Here is a 14,744-nt window from a genome sequence, read left to right on the forward strand (position 1 = left end):
CCTGATGGATTGAGTAACTGTCAGACATTGATGTGAAAGTGAGGAATGGAGACGCTGGAGAGTCAGAGTCAAAAACTGCATCGCTGGAAAAGCGCAGCACGGCAAGCAGCATCAGAGAAGCAGGAGAATCAACATTTTGGACATAAGCCCTTTATCTGTTAACTTGAAACTTCTGCCTTCAGATAGTCTGTAAGAAAAGATTACAAAAGTCATCACTGCCAATCCAGTTTTTTTTTATAGATATTTTTATTAGAAATTTAACATTTTAACAAGTTTACAAAAATAAACAAAACTCTCAGATATAAACATTGATATACAATTAACTCAAATATACAACAGCCAAAATTTAACAAAAAACAGAAAAAAAACAAAAAAGAAAAAAAGACAAACAAAACTCAACTATCTACTAATCTAACCTACAACTAACCAGAGTGCATATTTAAGTCTCTTACATGCTCGGGATGTGTTAGCATCAGATATAATAAAACCCGTATTCGTGCGGGATTCGTCCCCCGAGGGGCCCCGGACCAGCCAGGTTTGTAATCTCAATTAAATAAAAGCCCTTGTTAGGATAGCCGAAATATCTGTATTTATGTAATTCAAGAAGGGCTGCCATATTTTATAAAATAATTCGGTCTTTCGGTGCACCATATTTGTAAGGAAGTCAAGGGGAATACATTCCATAATTAATCTGTGCCAATTTGAAAGTCCAGGGTGGCCCTCAGTCGCCCAGTTCACCAAAATATTTTTCCTTGCACGAAAGAAAGAATAGAAAATAGTCTCTTCCCGTACGTGTCCAGGGAGGGAAGATTTGAAAAGCCCAAGAGGAGAGATACAGGGTCCACTTTAATTTCCGTTCCTAAAATTTCTGTCAGGGTACTTGCTACTTTAGTCCAATATCTACGGATCTTATGACAGGTCCATAGGCAATGTACATGAGTGCCCACTTCTATTTTGCATTTAGGACACATTGGAGATGCTCCTGCCTTAAATTTTGCCAATCGAACCGGTGCTATATGGGCCCTATGAAGTATCTTCAGCTGGATAGCCTGGGTTCTGTTACAGATAGTAATTCTTCTAGCATTTTCCCAAATATCATTCCACGTTTCTACAGAGATTTCTAGTCCCAAACCTGATCTCATGTTTTAAGCAGATTATACATATCTCCCGATACTTTATCATGTAGTAAATGATAAATAGTACTGACGGAAAATACCCCCACTGGTCGTAGGACACTACATTCTCTATCTGATTTATAAAGACTATCTGATAACATGGTCTTCTTCTGTATATAATCTCGAATTTGGAAGTATCGAAAGAGGTCTCCATTAGGTCATCCGAATTTCTGACGCAGCTGTTCAAAAGACATCAGGACCCCATCTTTAAATAGATCCCCTAAACATGAGATACCCCTGGATCTCCAGAGTTTAAAATTGGCATCTGTAAACTCCGGTTGGAATCCCCATGCTCCCACTATCGGTGCATAGGGGAATGTTTTATGTGAATTGCCCTCATTTTGCCGCATTCTATTCCAAGCACTGCCAGTCCAGTTAAGAATGAGATATCAAGGCATTGACACTGACACCAGAGAGAAACTGTACATATAGATGTGGCAAATGTTAGTGGCAAGCCAGAGTGATAGAGATATGTAGCACAGAAACAGACCCTTCGGTCTAATTCATGCGTGCCAACGAGATAACCTAACCTAATCTCGGCCAATTTGCCAGCATTTGGCCCATATCGTCTAAACCCTTCCTAATCGTATACCCATCCAGATGCCTTTTAATGTCATAATTGTACCAGCACCCACCACTTCCTCTGACAGCTCTTTCCTTAAACATGCCACTTTCTGCATGAAAGACTTATCCCTTAGGTTCCTTTGTTAAGTTCTTTTGCTTGAGCTTCTTACACTGCAATACGCCAACTTCTGTGAACAACCAAACTTTATTAAGTACAGTACAAGCTGTGGAGAAACTCTTAACACTCTTCCCAATGCTGGTACACAACAGTACCAAAAAAAAACAAATCCCTTAAACAAAGTAAAACTGAAACAGAGGCTTACAGTTGAAGTTAGAAGGGCAGAAGGAGACAGTGTTAGCAGCCTTTCTCCACATAGTCCACTGCTTAACTCACCCAAACGAGACTTCACCTTTCAGGACTGACCACTCCCCTTTCATTGTACAGGTCACTTCTAAAACAAAAGCTTTGGCCTCAAGTCTCATCTGTTCACATATAACCAAAAATGCCTCCCAATACTGTTTTTCATCTCTGTACTAAACCAGTCACTTCGGAGCCCGGGTTTTTTTTACCACCCCTCTGAAAAAAAAACCAAGGACACAGCATCCTTGAGAAGAATGACCAGCTTTTAGTAAAAAGGACCAGCTTTGTGACTGAGGGATATAGGCCAAACACTGGCAGATGGGATTAGATTAGTTTGAGAACATAGCATGGAGTAGTTGGTCTGAAGGGACTGTTTCTGTGCTGTTTGACTCGGTAATTGTTCTGCAATGGTCTGAAAACCATTTCCTTGCCTTCCCCCATAAACATCCACTTCTTTGTTGTTCCAAAATCAGATGAACTCAGCCTTGAATATATTCAATGATCCCATAACTGCAGGAAGACATCCCCACTTCTGATCTCAATTCCTCTTGCTAAGATAACACCTGCTTTGCTCATTGCTTGCTGCACCTATCTCACAACTGGCATTGACTGGTATGGAAGGACGCTGAGGCCCCTTTATACACATTCCTGATGAAGGGCTCATGCCTGTAACGCTGACTCTCCTGCTCCTCGGATGCTGCCTCATCATCTGTGCTTTTCGAGCACCACACTTTTTGACTCTGATCTCCAACATTTGCAGTCCTCACTTTCTCCACATCCCAATATATCACCATTTAAACAATGCATCTCCTTTCTGCTTCCCCGCCCACAGGGAATGCTATCACTTCACATCGTGGTACTGCATTTTCCATGAGTTTGCCAACTGAGACACAGACCTGGCCCAACTTTTCCAGAATCTCTCCCCTCCATAAATTGAGATTGAGAGAGAGACACACACAATAGGGGTGTCTCTGATTAGGAGGACCACGCTCCTTCCGGTCCTCCACTGGCGAACATGCGCAGTATGTGTTGTCACCTAGGAGCACGCGCAGGTTTTGCTGACACCGGCGAACATGCGTAGTGTGTTGTCACCGAGGAGCATGCGCAAGATGCTCTGTGACGTTGCTGGTGTTACCGACAGGTTTTGTGCCCAAATGACACTCGGAGACAAGAAAGGCTGGAGCGACATTTTATATTTATCCTGCAGCTCCACATTTTATTCCTTTTGCATTTTATTTGACGACTCATCTTTTCCTCAGGGTAGGGGACTCCCAAACTGGAGGGCATAGGTTGAGGGTGAGAGGGGAAAGATTTAAAAGGGACCTAAGGAGTAGAAAAAAAGTGTGAAAGTTAATTCCCCACAAGTGCCCTCTCCAAACCTGCAGATCTTTGGATTGTGGGGAGAAACCGGAGCACCAAAGGAATCCCATGCAGACATGGGGAGAAGGTGCAAACTCCACTCAGACAGTTGCTCGAGACTGGGATCAAACCTGGGTCCCGAGCGCTATAAGGCAGCAATGCCAGCCACTGAGCCTGTTCAGAAAAAGCAGCAATTGATTTATATGAGGGTGAGGGGGGAAAGGACTAAAAGGGACCTAAAGGGCAACTATTTTACGCAGCGGGTGGTGCGTGGATTGAATGAGCTCCCAGAGGAAGTGGTGGAGGCTGGTACAATTACAATATTCAAAAGGCATCTGGATGGGTATATGAACAGGAAGGTTTGGAGGGATATGGGCCAGGAACTGGCAAATGGACCTAGATTAATTTAGGATATCCGATTGGCACGGAACAAACAGTTTGTTTCCACACTCCACTACTGTTTCTATATAGTCAGAATTGTTATGACACGGACTGCACCCCCCCCCCCAACTAATTTAAACCCAAAAAAGATTTACCCCATGTGGTAATGTGAAAATTCAAGAGGTAAGGAACTGTTTCTAAAAGTCACTATTTAAAGTTTTATTTAATGATCTGGGACACTAACTTGCAAGTGTTTAAATCTGCTGGGATTTTTCGTACCGCCAAATCTATTCAAATCTGTCTAAACCAGTTCAAATCTCGGACGAAAGCCCTCAAATTTTAAAACATTGTGTGCAACCTCCCCCACCTAATTTAAACCAGCAACATAGAGAAGGTTTAACCCATGCAGTAATCTGAAAATTCAAGAACCAAGAAACTATTCCCAAAGGTCAGTATTTAAAGTAAAAATTAACAACTTTATTTATTAAAGTCTAACGGAGAATAATTAATTAACAACTATTTACAACTCCTGTCTCGAACCTATCTTCTACCTTCCCCTATACGATACCAGTCCAATAAAAACCCCTGATTAAGATTTACCTAAAGATTCAAACTTTAAACCCAGCCAGCTGTTAAATCTTCTCTTTGTATCTTCCTCTGTAGATTTGCTCTCCAGGTCGGTGTCGATGTTTTTTCTATGTGCAGACTCCTCTGGACAGGTACTCTCAGAGTTCTCACTCGCAGCCTACATTTGTTGGTCTTTTGGCAGTTCTCCTGTAACTGTTCAACTTTTTGTTTTGATTTTGTACTCCAAAGCATCAAATCGTTTCATTGGTGTTAATATTAGATTGGATTAAATTCCCTACAGTGCGGAACCAGGCCCTTCGGTCCAACCAGTCCACACTGACACTCCAAACAGTAACCCACCCAGACCCATTTCCCTCTGACGAATGCACCTAACACTATGGGCAATATAGCATAGTCGCTTCACCTGACCTGCACATCTTTGGACTGTGGGAGGAAACTGGAGCACCCAGAGCAAACCCACGCAGACACGGGGAGAATGTGCAAACTCCACACAGTCAGTCACCCAAGGCTGGAATCGACCCTGGTGGTGTGAGGCAGCAGTGCTAACAAATATTCTCAAAATACTAAATTCAAACTTGATTGGAATTCAGTATTTTGGGGCAAGATTTAAATCGATTGGCCAAAATTGAGTATGTTTTTGTCTCCAGGCAACCCAGCTACTGTGCTGTTCGACCAAATGTTAAATTGTTACCTTGTTCAGAACGTTTGGTGCTATGTCAGGTGGTTCTGCTCGCTTTTCAACTCTCTTGAAGGTAGAGTACACCTCTACACCTTCTAACAGAACCAATTTTTCAAGACTATGGTTCGGCCATTCACCCCTAACAGGAGAAAGTGAGTACTGCAGATGCTGGAGATTAGAGTCAAGAATGTGGTGCTGGAAAAGCACAGCAGGTCAGGCAACTTCCGAGGAGCAGGAAAATTGACATTTCGGGAAAATTGACATTTCGAGCAAAAGCCTCATTCACCCCGAACAGCCTGTCCTCAACTGCACATAGTTCAAAGCAAGTTTGAGAAAGATGGCTGCAGCTTTGTCTTAATATAAAATTGAACATGCATTCAAACTTTAATGCTGTTTCTGAATATATTATTTTAGCTATTCTCAATTTGAAAGATCAGCCATTTCTCGTGCACCCCCATCTCCCAGGCAGTTTCATCACCAACCATTCTCTCTCTCTTCTAAGAGCTTGATACAGCGATCAAAGAGAGCTCGAGGCATGAGAAAGTTCAGTGGGAGTTGGAAGAGAGACAGGGTGACAGAGTGTGGGGGCCATTGAGAGACTGGGGGGAACAGAGGATGGTGGGGGCTGAAAGGAAAGACTCGGGGGTCAAAGGGTGGAGGAAGAGAATGAGGGGGAGAGAGAGAAAATGGGGGGCAGAGAGTTGCGGGGTGAGAGAGAATGGATGGGGGCAGTGGGTGGGGAGAGAGACAGCACAATTCCCACCTTCCCCAGGACTGGGGCAGTGTCCCATGAACTGGAGCCTACTCCTCCCACAACAGGTCATTTCTCAATCCACATATGGCTAAAGGAGATGAATTATATAATCCCTGCAGGCCATTTCACCTATCAAATTCACACCGACCTTCCACACAGCATCCCACCCAGACTCATCAACTTACTCTACAGCCCTGCAGTTCCCCATGGCTAACCCACTCTAACCTGCACATCCCTGGACACTTTAGCACAGCCGATCCATCCGAAACTGCAGATCCTTGGACTGTGGAAGGAAACCAGAGCACCCAGAGGTAACCCGCGCAGACAGAAGGGGGAGAACATACCAAAGTTCACACAGTCATGAGAAGGTGGAATCAAATCGCTTCTAACAATTCTCCCACACCTGCAAAACCCTGAGCACCATGGGTAATTTGGCAGGGCCAATCCACCCTAACCTGGGCAAAGCTAAAAATCACATGACGCCCGTCCAACAGGTTTATTTGGAAGCACTGCTCCTTCATCAGGTGGTTGTGGAGTATAAGATCATAAGACACTGAGTTTACAGCAAAACATTACAGAGTCATGCCACTGAAATGATACATTGAAGAAACCTGGATTGTCAAGTCTTTCATCTTTAGAATGAGTTGCTGGTGTCATTAATATGTAAACCCCAGAACTTCTTATAGGACACCTACTCGAGATAACTTAAGGTTTTTGTAAGAAAAGATGACAACTTAGCTCAGACAATGCATTAAAGGTGTGAGGCCAGAGTCTGTCTGTATCCCATTTTTTGAGTCAGACTGGTTCTATTTCCAAAGTGGAATTTATAAAATATTCCATGTATTATCTGCCTGCAGATTGTGCATTTTTTGAGCAAAATAGATGGTATCTGCAAATACAAATTCACCCCATAGACCTCGGTGTGTGTGTGCATGCGCGCGCACACACGAGAGAGAGTAAAAGTCTAGTTCCATACTGTATATCTCTATGTCTATTGCATAACAGATGCTTTATTTCTGTTGATGTAAATATTGTTATAAATCATAGCTGGGTACTAATACTTAGACGTAAGGGAGAGAGAATTCTTCAATCAGGGCACTATAAGAATCCTGGCAGACCCTTATTTCTAGTTTACTTGCCAATGAACAGACACAAGCACCTGTTTAATTCTAACTTTTTGCCTTTTTTGTTATATTTTCTGGTATGATACTCTGTGTCTGGATGGTTGACAGGCTGGGAGATTGTGGGTTGGACTTTGATTGACTTTTATTGTTCCGGAAGGTGTCAAAGGAGGTTAAAGCTTCAGCAGAAATGAAGCAGAGCTGAGAACAGACAACAACTGTGTGGGAGATCAATAGAGGACAAAGAAACCAGGACCTGAAATCCAAGCTGACACCAGACTACCCTGTGATCAGTGCTTTGACACTGATCGTCAACCCGCTACCTTTACCTAGCTTCTCATTCGACTTGCATGCCACATCTCCCCTCAATATTTATGATCCAATCCTTGTCATCCTGAAGCTATGTCTCTGTAAGGAGTCCCAGATCATAATTATTCTCTTCAATGTGTGCAGTCAATTCATTCACTTTTGTTACGTTGCAGCGCTATTACGACACAGAGTAACCCCCTCTGCTAAATTAAACCAGAAACACAGAAATGATTCACCCCACGCAGTAATATGTAAAAGTTTGAGAGGCAAAGTACTATCCCAGAGGTAAATATTTAAAGTAAGAATTAACAACTTTACTCTTTATGTCCAACACAGAGTATTAAAACTCACAAAAATGCCGTATTTTATAGTCCAAAACATCGGATCATTTTATTGGTATCAATATTATCAAAATACTTAATTCAAACTTGATTGGACTTTGGGGCAAAATTTAAACTGATTGACCAAATTTGAATTTGTTTGTGCCTCATGGCAACCCAGTTGCTCTATTTGTGTTGACCAAATATTACATTCTCATCTTGTTTCGAACACTTTGTTCTGCTCAGCTTTTTAACTCCCTTCAAGGTACAGTACCTCTACCCCTTCAAGGTACAGTACCTCTAACCTTTCATAACAAGCACAAATTCAGATACTGAGCTTTTAGTTTTATTGTTTGTAATCTTTTGAATCCAGTATTAATTGCTGGTACTTTTATTCTCCTTGTTCCTTTCTATTTTTCTCTGATGTCCATTTTCCACATCACTACATTGCTTACCAACCTTGATTTGGATTGGCCATGCTAAATTGCCCATAGTGCCCAGGGATGTACAGGTTAGGTGGGTAATGGAAATGCAGGGTTATTGTTTCATAGTAATAGAAGTAGGAGTAGGCCGTTTGGCCTGCTTCACCATTTATTAAGATCGTGGCTGATCTATCCATCATCTCAGCTCTTCTTACTTGTGTTATCTCAAACTCTTGATTCCCTAAGGGGTGGGGGCGCGAGGGGTGTATGAGCAGGATGCTCTTCGGAGGGGTCAGAATGGACTTGATGGGCTGAATAGCCAGCTTCCACACTGTAGGGCTTCTATGATTTACCGCAGTTGTGTTTGCCTCAGATCACAGCTCCCAGAATCTCTCACCTTCTGCAAATCGAAAGACAAATCCCACCCTGCCCTCTCGTATGTACGTTATCTAAATGCTTAATTGTTTCTAGTAAATACAGGGCACAGGCCCTTCTTCATTCCTGAAGAAGGGCCTGTGCCCGAAACGTCGAATCTCCTGTTCCCTGGATGCTGCCTGACCTGCTGTGCTGTTCCAGCAATAAAGTTTCAACTTTGATCTCCAGCATCTGCAGACCTCACTTTCTCCTCTAGTAAATACAGCCCACACCTCCCTCTGCTGCCAGTAACGTTTACAATGCTGATGAAACAATGCCTTCCTGCAGTACTGAAAAGCCTAAGGCTTCTAACAATACCAGTTACTGATTCACCGCTCCTCCTGATGGACAACATTGGAAATACAATGTTGGAGGCTGGCAGAAATGAGCAGTTTAACTCAAAATTCCACCTAACCCTTCACTGGGCACCCCAATCAGCACACTGTCCTTACTGCTGGTAAGCCTTAAAGCACTTCACCCCCACAGTGCAATGATTCCCAATTTCCACCAAAATCCTAGACGTACTCAGTTGCTGTCTCACCAATGAAATATTTCATTGTCACTTCTTCTGCTTCCAGTAAAGGCAAAACACCTTTGAAAGCTGCGCTGAAAGTCCAATCTTCACAACAACACTTCTGCTTTCACACAAGATGATTAAAGTCATACAGCACAGAAACAGAGCCTTCGGTCAAACTCATCCATGTCGACCAGATATCCTAAACTCATCTAATTCCATTTGCCAGCATTTGGCCTGTATCCCTCTAAATCCTTCTTATTCACATACCCATCCAGATGCCTTTTAAATGTTGTAATTGTAGCAGCCTCCACCATTTCCTCTGGCAGCTCATTCCAAACATGTACTACCCTCTGTGTGAAAAAGTTGCCCCTCAGGTTCGTTTTAAATCTTTCCCTTTTCACGCGAATCCTATGCCCTCTAGGTTTGAAGTTGCCGACCATGGGGAAAGGATTTTGTCTATCCAACCTATCCATACCCCTTATAAACTTCTGCAAGGTCACCCATCAGCCTCTAATGCTACAGGGAAATTATCCCTGGCGTATTCAGCATCTTCCTATCGCTCAAACCCTCCAACTCTGCCTACATCTTTGTAAATCTTTTCTGAACCATTTTAAGTTTCACAACGTTCTTCTAGAGGAGGGCAACTGGAATTGCACACAGTTTTCCAAAAGTGGCCTAACATGACCTCCCAATCCCTGTACTCAATGCTCTGACCAATAAAGGAAAGCGTACCAAATGCCTTCTTCACAATCCTGTCTCCCTGCAATTCCACTTTCAAGGAATTATGAACCTGCAAGGACACTGTTTAGCAACACTCCCCATTAACTATGTAAGTCGTGCCCTGATTTGCCTTTCAAAATGTAACACCTCATATTTATCTAAATTAAATTCATGTTGCCATTCCTCGGCCCATCAGCCCATCCGATCAATTCTAATTTATATTGAACTTTATTTCCTCTCTCATCCCCTAAAAGCTGAGAATCTCCATCCCACAAACACTCCCCCCCGTTCTGACTTTGCTGAACCTAATTCCTGCTGTAACTCATCCTCAAGGGTGTGGTTCATGCTGATTAACAGACCCACACTCGGGGGAAATAGAGATCTAATTGAAACAGACAGAATTCTGAATGGCCTGGACAAAGTGCACATGGGGAAGATGTTCCTATTGGTAGGAGTCTCTAGGACCCGAGGGCACAGCATCAGAGTAAAAGGAATATCTTTTAGAACAAAGATAAGGCGAAACATTTTCAGCCGGTGAGTGGTGAATATGTGGAATTCATTGCTACAGAAGGCTGTGGAGGCCAGGTCACTGAGTAGATTTAAGATGGAGATAGATAGGTTCTTGAGTATCAAGGGGATCGAGGGTTACAGGGAGAAAGTGGGAGAATGGGATTGAGAAACTTATCAGCCAGAACTTAATAGTGCAGCACCCCTGATGGGCTCAGAGGCCTAATTTCTGCTCCTGTGTTTTATGGTCTCTTGCTGTTCTGGACTAGGAGTGTGCAAATTGGGAGCAGGAATAGGGCATTTAGCCTGTAGAGCTTGCACCAGCATTGAACAGATCATAAGTAGATCTGACTATACCGACGTAAAAGGCTAAAACAAGGACTGCAGATGCTGGAAACCAGAGTCTAGATTAGAGTGGTGCTGGAAAAGCACAGCAGATCAGGTAGCTCCTCGGATGCTGCCTGACCTGCCATGAATATACCTACATTCAGGTTAATAAGCTGGAAATTTTTCCACTGGAGCAGAGGAGGATTATAACATCGTGAGGGGTATAGATCAGGTGAACGGCCAAAATCCTCTCTCTAGGCTGGGGGTCAAGATTACGGAGCAAATTTTGAAAGAGAGAGAGGAGAAAGATTTTAAAAGGACATGAGCGTCGCCATTTTCTTCCCCCCAGAGAGTGGTTTGTGTGTGGAATGAATTTCCAGACAAAGGGGTGGATGCAGATACAGTTAGAACATTTAAAAGACATTTGGATTAGTATATGAATGATGAAGGTTAATTTAAATAAATGTGAAGTGCTGGATTTTGGAAAAGCAAATCAAAGTAGGACTTAGCATAAAGTGTATAAGGTCCTGGGGAGTGTTGGTGAATAAAGAGACCTTGGAGTGCAGGTTCATAGTTCCTTGAAGGTCGAGTCCCAGGTAGAGAGGATAGTGAAGGCAGCATTTGGCATGCTTTCCTTTGTTGGTTACAGCACTGAGTAAAGGAGTTGGGAGGTAGTGATGTTGCAGCTCTACAGGACATTGGTGAGACCACATTTGGAATATTGCGTGCTTGGAATATTGCATGCAACTCTGGTCTCCTGCCCATCAGAAGGACGGTGTGAAACTTGAAAGGGTTCAGAAAAGATTTACCAGCATGTTGCCAGATTTGAAAAAAATAGCTCTCGGGAGAGGCTGAATAGGCTGCGGCTGTTTCCCTGGAGCGTCGGAGGCTGAGGGATGACCTTAGAGGTTTATAAAGTCATGAGAGGCATGGATAGGGTAAATAGACAAAGTCTTCTCCCTGTGGTGGGGTAGTGCAGAACTAAAGGTTTTGGCCGAACGGGGAAAGACATAAAAGAGCTCAAAGGGGAGCCTTTTCACACAGTAGTGCATATATGAAATGACCAGCCAGAGGAAGTGGTGGAGACTGGTATAATTACAGAATTTAAGAGGCATTTGGATTGGTCTATAATAGAAGGGGTTCGAGGGATATGGCCCAGGGCTGGCAAACAGACTAGATTAGGACAACTGATAGGAATGGACAAATTGGACCAAAGGGTCTGTTTCTGTGCTGTACATCTCTATGACTCCAATATAAAAGGTTCAGAGGGATATAGGTTAAACACAGGTAGGTGGGTCCAGTTTAGTTTGAGAACATAGTCAGCATAGTAAGTGATCTGCACTGGTCTTGCCTCCCCCATAATCATCACTTCTTTGTTGTTCAAAAATCAGATGAACTCAGCCTTGGATATATTCAATTACGCCCAAACTGCAGGAAGGCGTCCCCACTTCTGATCTCAATTCCTCTTGCTAATAAACCACTTGCCTTGCTCACTACTTGCTGCACCTGTCTGACAACTTGCATTGACTGGATTAGAAGGACGCAGAGGCCCCTTTGTTCATCCACACATCATTGCTGATGAAAGGCTCGAGCCTGAAATGTCAATTCTCCTGTATTTGCCATTGAAAAAAAGACCTGGACTAACTTTCCCAGATTCTTTCCCCTCCCTGGATTCACTCCGTTTCCCTTCAGTTCCTGCAAGTCAACAGCTCAACCCCGGAATGGAAAAGGGGTGAGAAAAGAGTGTGTTGAACTCACAGATGTTGGAGAGAGGAAGGAAGTTGCAGTCTGGGGTGAAGCTCAATCTTCATTCAGAGAGACAGGAGCAGCAACAACCACCTCAGAAGCACATGGTCCTACTTCCGCATCCAGACGATGGGTTTGCTGTGATTGGCAGGAGGACCAGTCTACATCCGGTCCTCCAGAGCTTCTTATTGGTCTATCAAAACAAGGTCACGGAGTGTTTCCGCTTGTTGCGTGAGCATGCGTAATAGTTTGCTGACACCGTGGAACATGCGCAGTGCGTTGCTGACACCGAGTAGCATGCGCAGTATGGAGATGTTGGCATTACTGCAGATTTTCAACGTTAAAAATCACACAATGCCAGGTTATAGCCCGACAGGTTTATTTGGAATCACTAGTTTTCGAAGCACTGCTCCTTCATCGTTGGTTGTGGAGCAGAATCATAACACATAGGCTTTATAGCACCAGGATTGCAGTGACATGGGATGGAATATTAAACAACTTTAGCTTATCTCGACCATTTTTAGAATGACCATGTTAGTTTCGATTCCTTCACATGTAAATCCTAAAACTTTTCAAAAGTTACGTTGTCAAACTAGCTTTTAACAATACGTGTCATCTCAATCAGATGATGCATTGAAGGTGTTAAGTTAAAGTCTGTCTGTGTCCCAATGTTAGGTCAGACGGATTCTATTTCTATCGTTGTATTACAGAATATTACGTGTATGAGTTTTTGAGCAAAACAAAATGCGATTCTGCAAGTACAAATTCAACCCACAAACTTTTATGTATGTGTGTGTGTGTGCAGGAGAAACCAAGTGATCATGTGTGTGTGAGAGAGTGCAATGGGGAATAAGTCTGAGAGGGTGTGGGTGTGTGTGTGTGAGAGAGAGAGTGTATAATGGAGTATAAGTCTGCGAGAGGGTGTGTGTGAAGACATGCGCGCGCGTGTGTATGAGAGAGAGAGAGAATGTATAGTGTAGTGTGACATGAACCCAAGGTCCCGGTTGAGGCCGTCTCAAAGGGTATTGAACTTGGCTATCAGCCTCTGCCCAGCCACTTTCCGTTGTTGCCCATCCTGAAGTCTACTTTGAAGGATAGTCATCCGAAGGTCCAAGGCTGAATGTCCCAGACCGCTGTACTGTTCCCTGACTGGGAGGAAATACTCCTGGCTGGTGATTGTTGTGCAGTGTCCATTCATCTGTTGCTGTAGCCTCTGCTCGGTCTCACCAATATACCAAGACTCAGGGCATCATTGCCTGCAGCATATGAGATAAACAATGTTGGCTGAGTCACATGAGTACCTGCTGCACTCATGGTGGGTGGTGTCCCCACGTGTAATAGTGGTAATCGTGTCAACATTCTGATACGACTTTCATTATCTGCCGTGACAGAGTTGTATCATGTTGTCCTGAAGGTCAGGCAGTTTACTGCGAACAATTATCTGTTTAAAGTTTGGCGGTTGTTTGAAGGGGGTAAGTGGAGGCGTGGGGAAGGTCTTGGTGAGGTGCTCATCCTCATCAATAATGTGCTGCAGGCTGTGAAGAACATTGCGTAGTGTTCCTCCTCACCTGAACAGATCCTATGTATGCGAAGGGCTTGTCCAGAGGGGGTGTCTGGATGAAGAACTGGTTGCAGATCTTTGGACTGTGGGAGGAAGCCAGAACACCCAGAGGTAACCAACACAGACACAAGGGGGAGAGAACATGCCAACTTCACACAGTCACCCAAGGGTGGAATCAATCCCAGGCTCCTGGCGTTATTAAGCAGCATTGCTAACCACTGAGCCACCACCCCACCCAGTGCTTTGAGGTTCTGCTTTGTCTTTGCAGCTTTTAACTTCTCATGCGCTCTCAGCAGAGGCTGTCTCCTGCTGACATCGTTGGACCACACCCATTGCACCTCCCTTTCCCACTTCTCCAGCCCAGAGCACAGCGGTTCCTGAATCCTGGCACCAGATTCTGATGCCATCTGTGCTTCTGCTGCCAACTGCAGAGAACGGAGGCAATCCGCATCACTATTCTGTCCCTTATCTCCCCCTCCCTAACGTTGTTCTTACTCCCACCACCCCACAGTTAGTTCCCCCCCACCCAGCCCTCTCTCAGATCCCCTTTACCTGCCTGACCCGGGCTCACACCCTCCTGACCCTGTCCACTGACCCCATCTGAAGGCTCTCTACGGAGGGAAAGACCATCTCCCGGAATAAAAAACATCTGATTAACTTTCCGCCTTGCCTTCCCAGTGTGTCAGCAGCCTGGTTTCCAGCTCCACCTCTGAGCCGAAGGTCCTCCAAGTTGTGTTTCCCATGGATCACATCATCCAGAACCTTCCACCTTTTGCAAATTGAAAGACAAGTCTCACCCTGCCCTCTCCAGTGTCTATTGTGTAACTGCTTAAACATTTCTGGTGGCCGGACAGAGACTGATAGCCAAGTTTGGAACCCATGAGGATGGCCTTCACGAGGATCTTGGGTTCATGTTACA

General features: G+C 44.1%; 1 protein-coding gene and 1 pseudogene across 1 annotated transcript in view; one reads left to right on the forward strand and one right to left on the reverse strand.

The window, feature by feature from the left end:
* Positions 1-14,744, forward strand: part of LOC148144900 (uncharacterized) — a 492,750-nt gene that overhangs the window by 218,919 nt on the left and 259,087 nt on the right. The window lies entirely within an intron of this gene.
* Positions 1-14,744, reverse strand: part of LOC148144907 (uncharacterized) — an 81,222-nt pseudogene that overhangs the window by 1,587 nt on the left and 64,891 nt on the right.

The sequence above is a fragment of the Chiloscyllium plagiosum genome, unplaced genomic scaffold (genome assembly GCF_037043375.1).
Source record: "Chiloscyllium plagiosum isolate Xiang-an unplaced genomic scaffold, Cpla_swu_hap1 HiC_scaffold_27, whole genome shotgun sequence".
In the NCBI taxonomy this organism is placed as follows: domain Eukaryota; kingdom Metazoa; phylum Chordata; class Chondrichthyes; order Orectolobiformes; family Hemiscylliidae; genus Chiloscyllium; species Chiloscyllium plagiosum.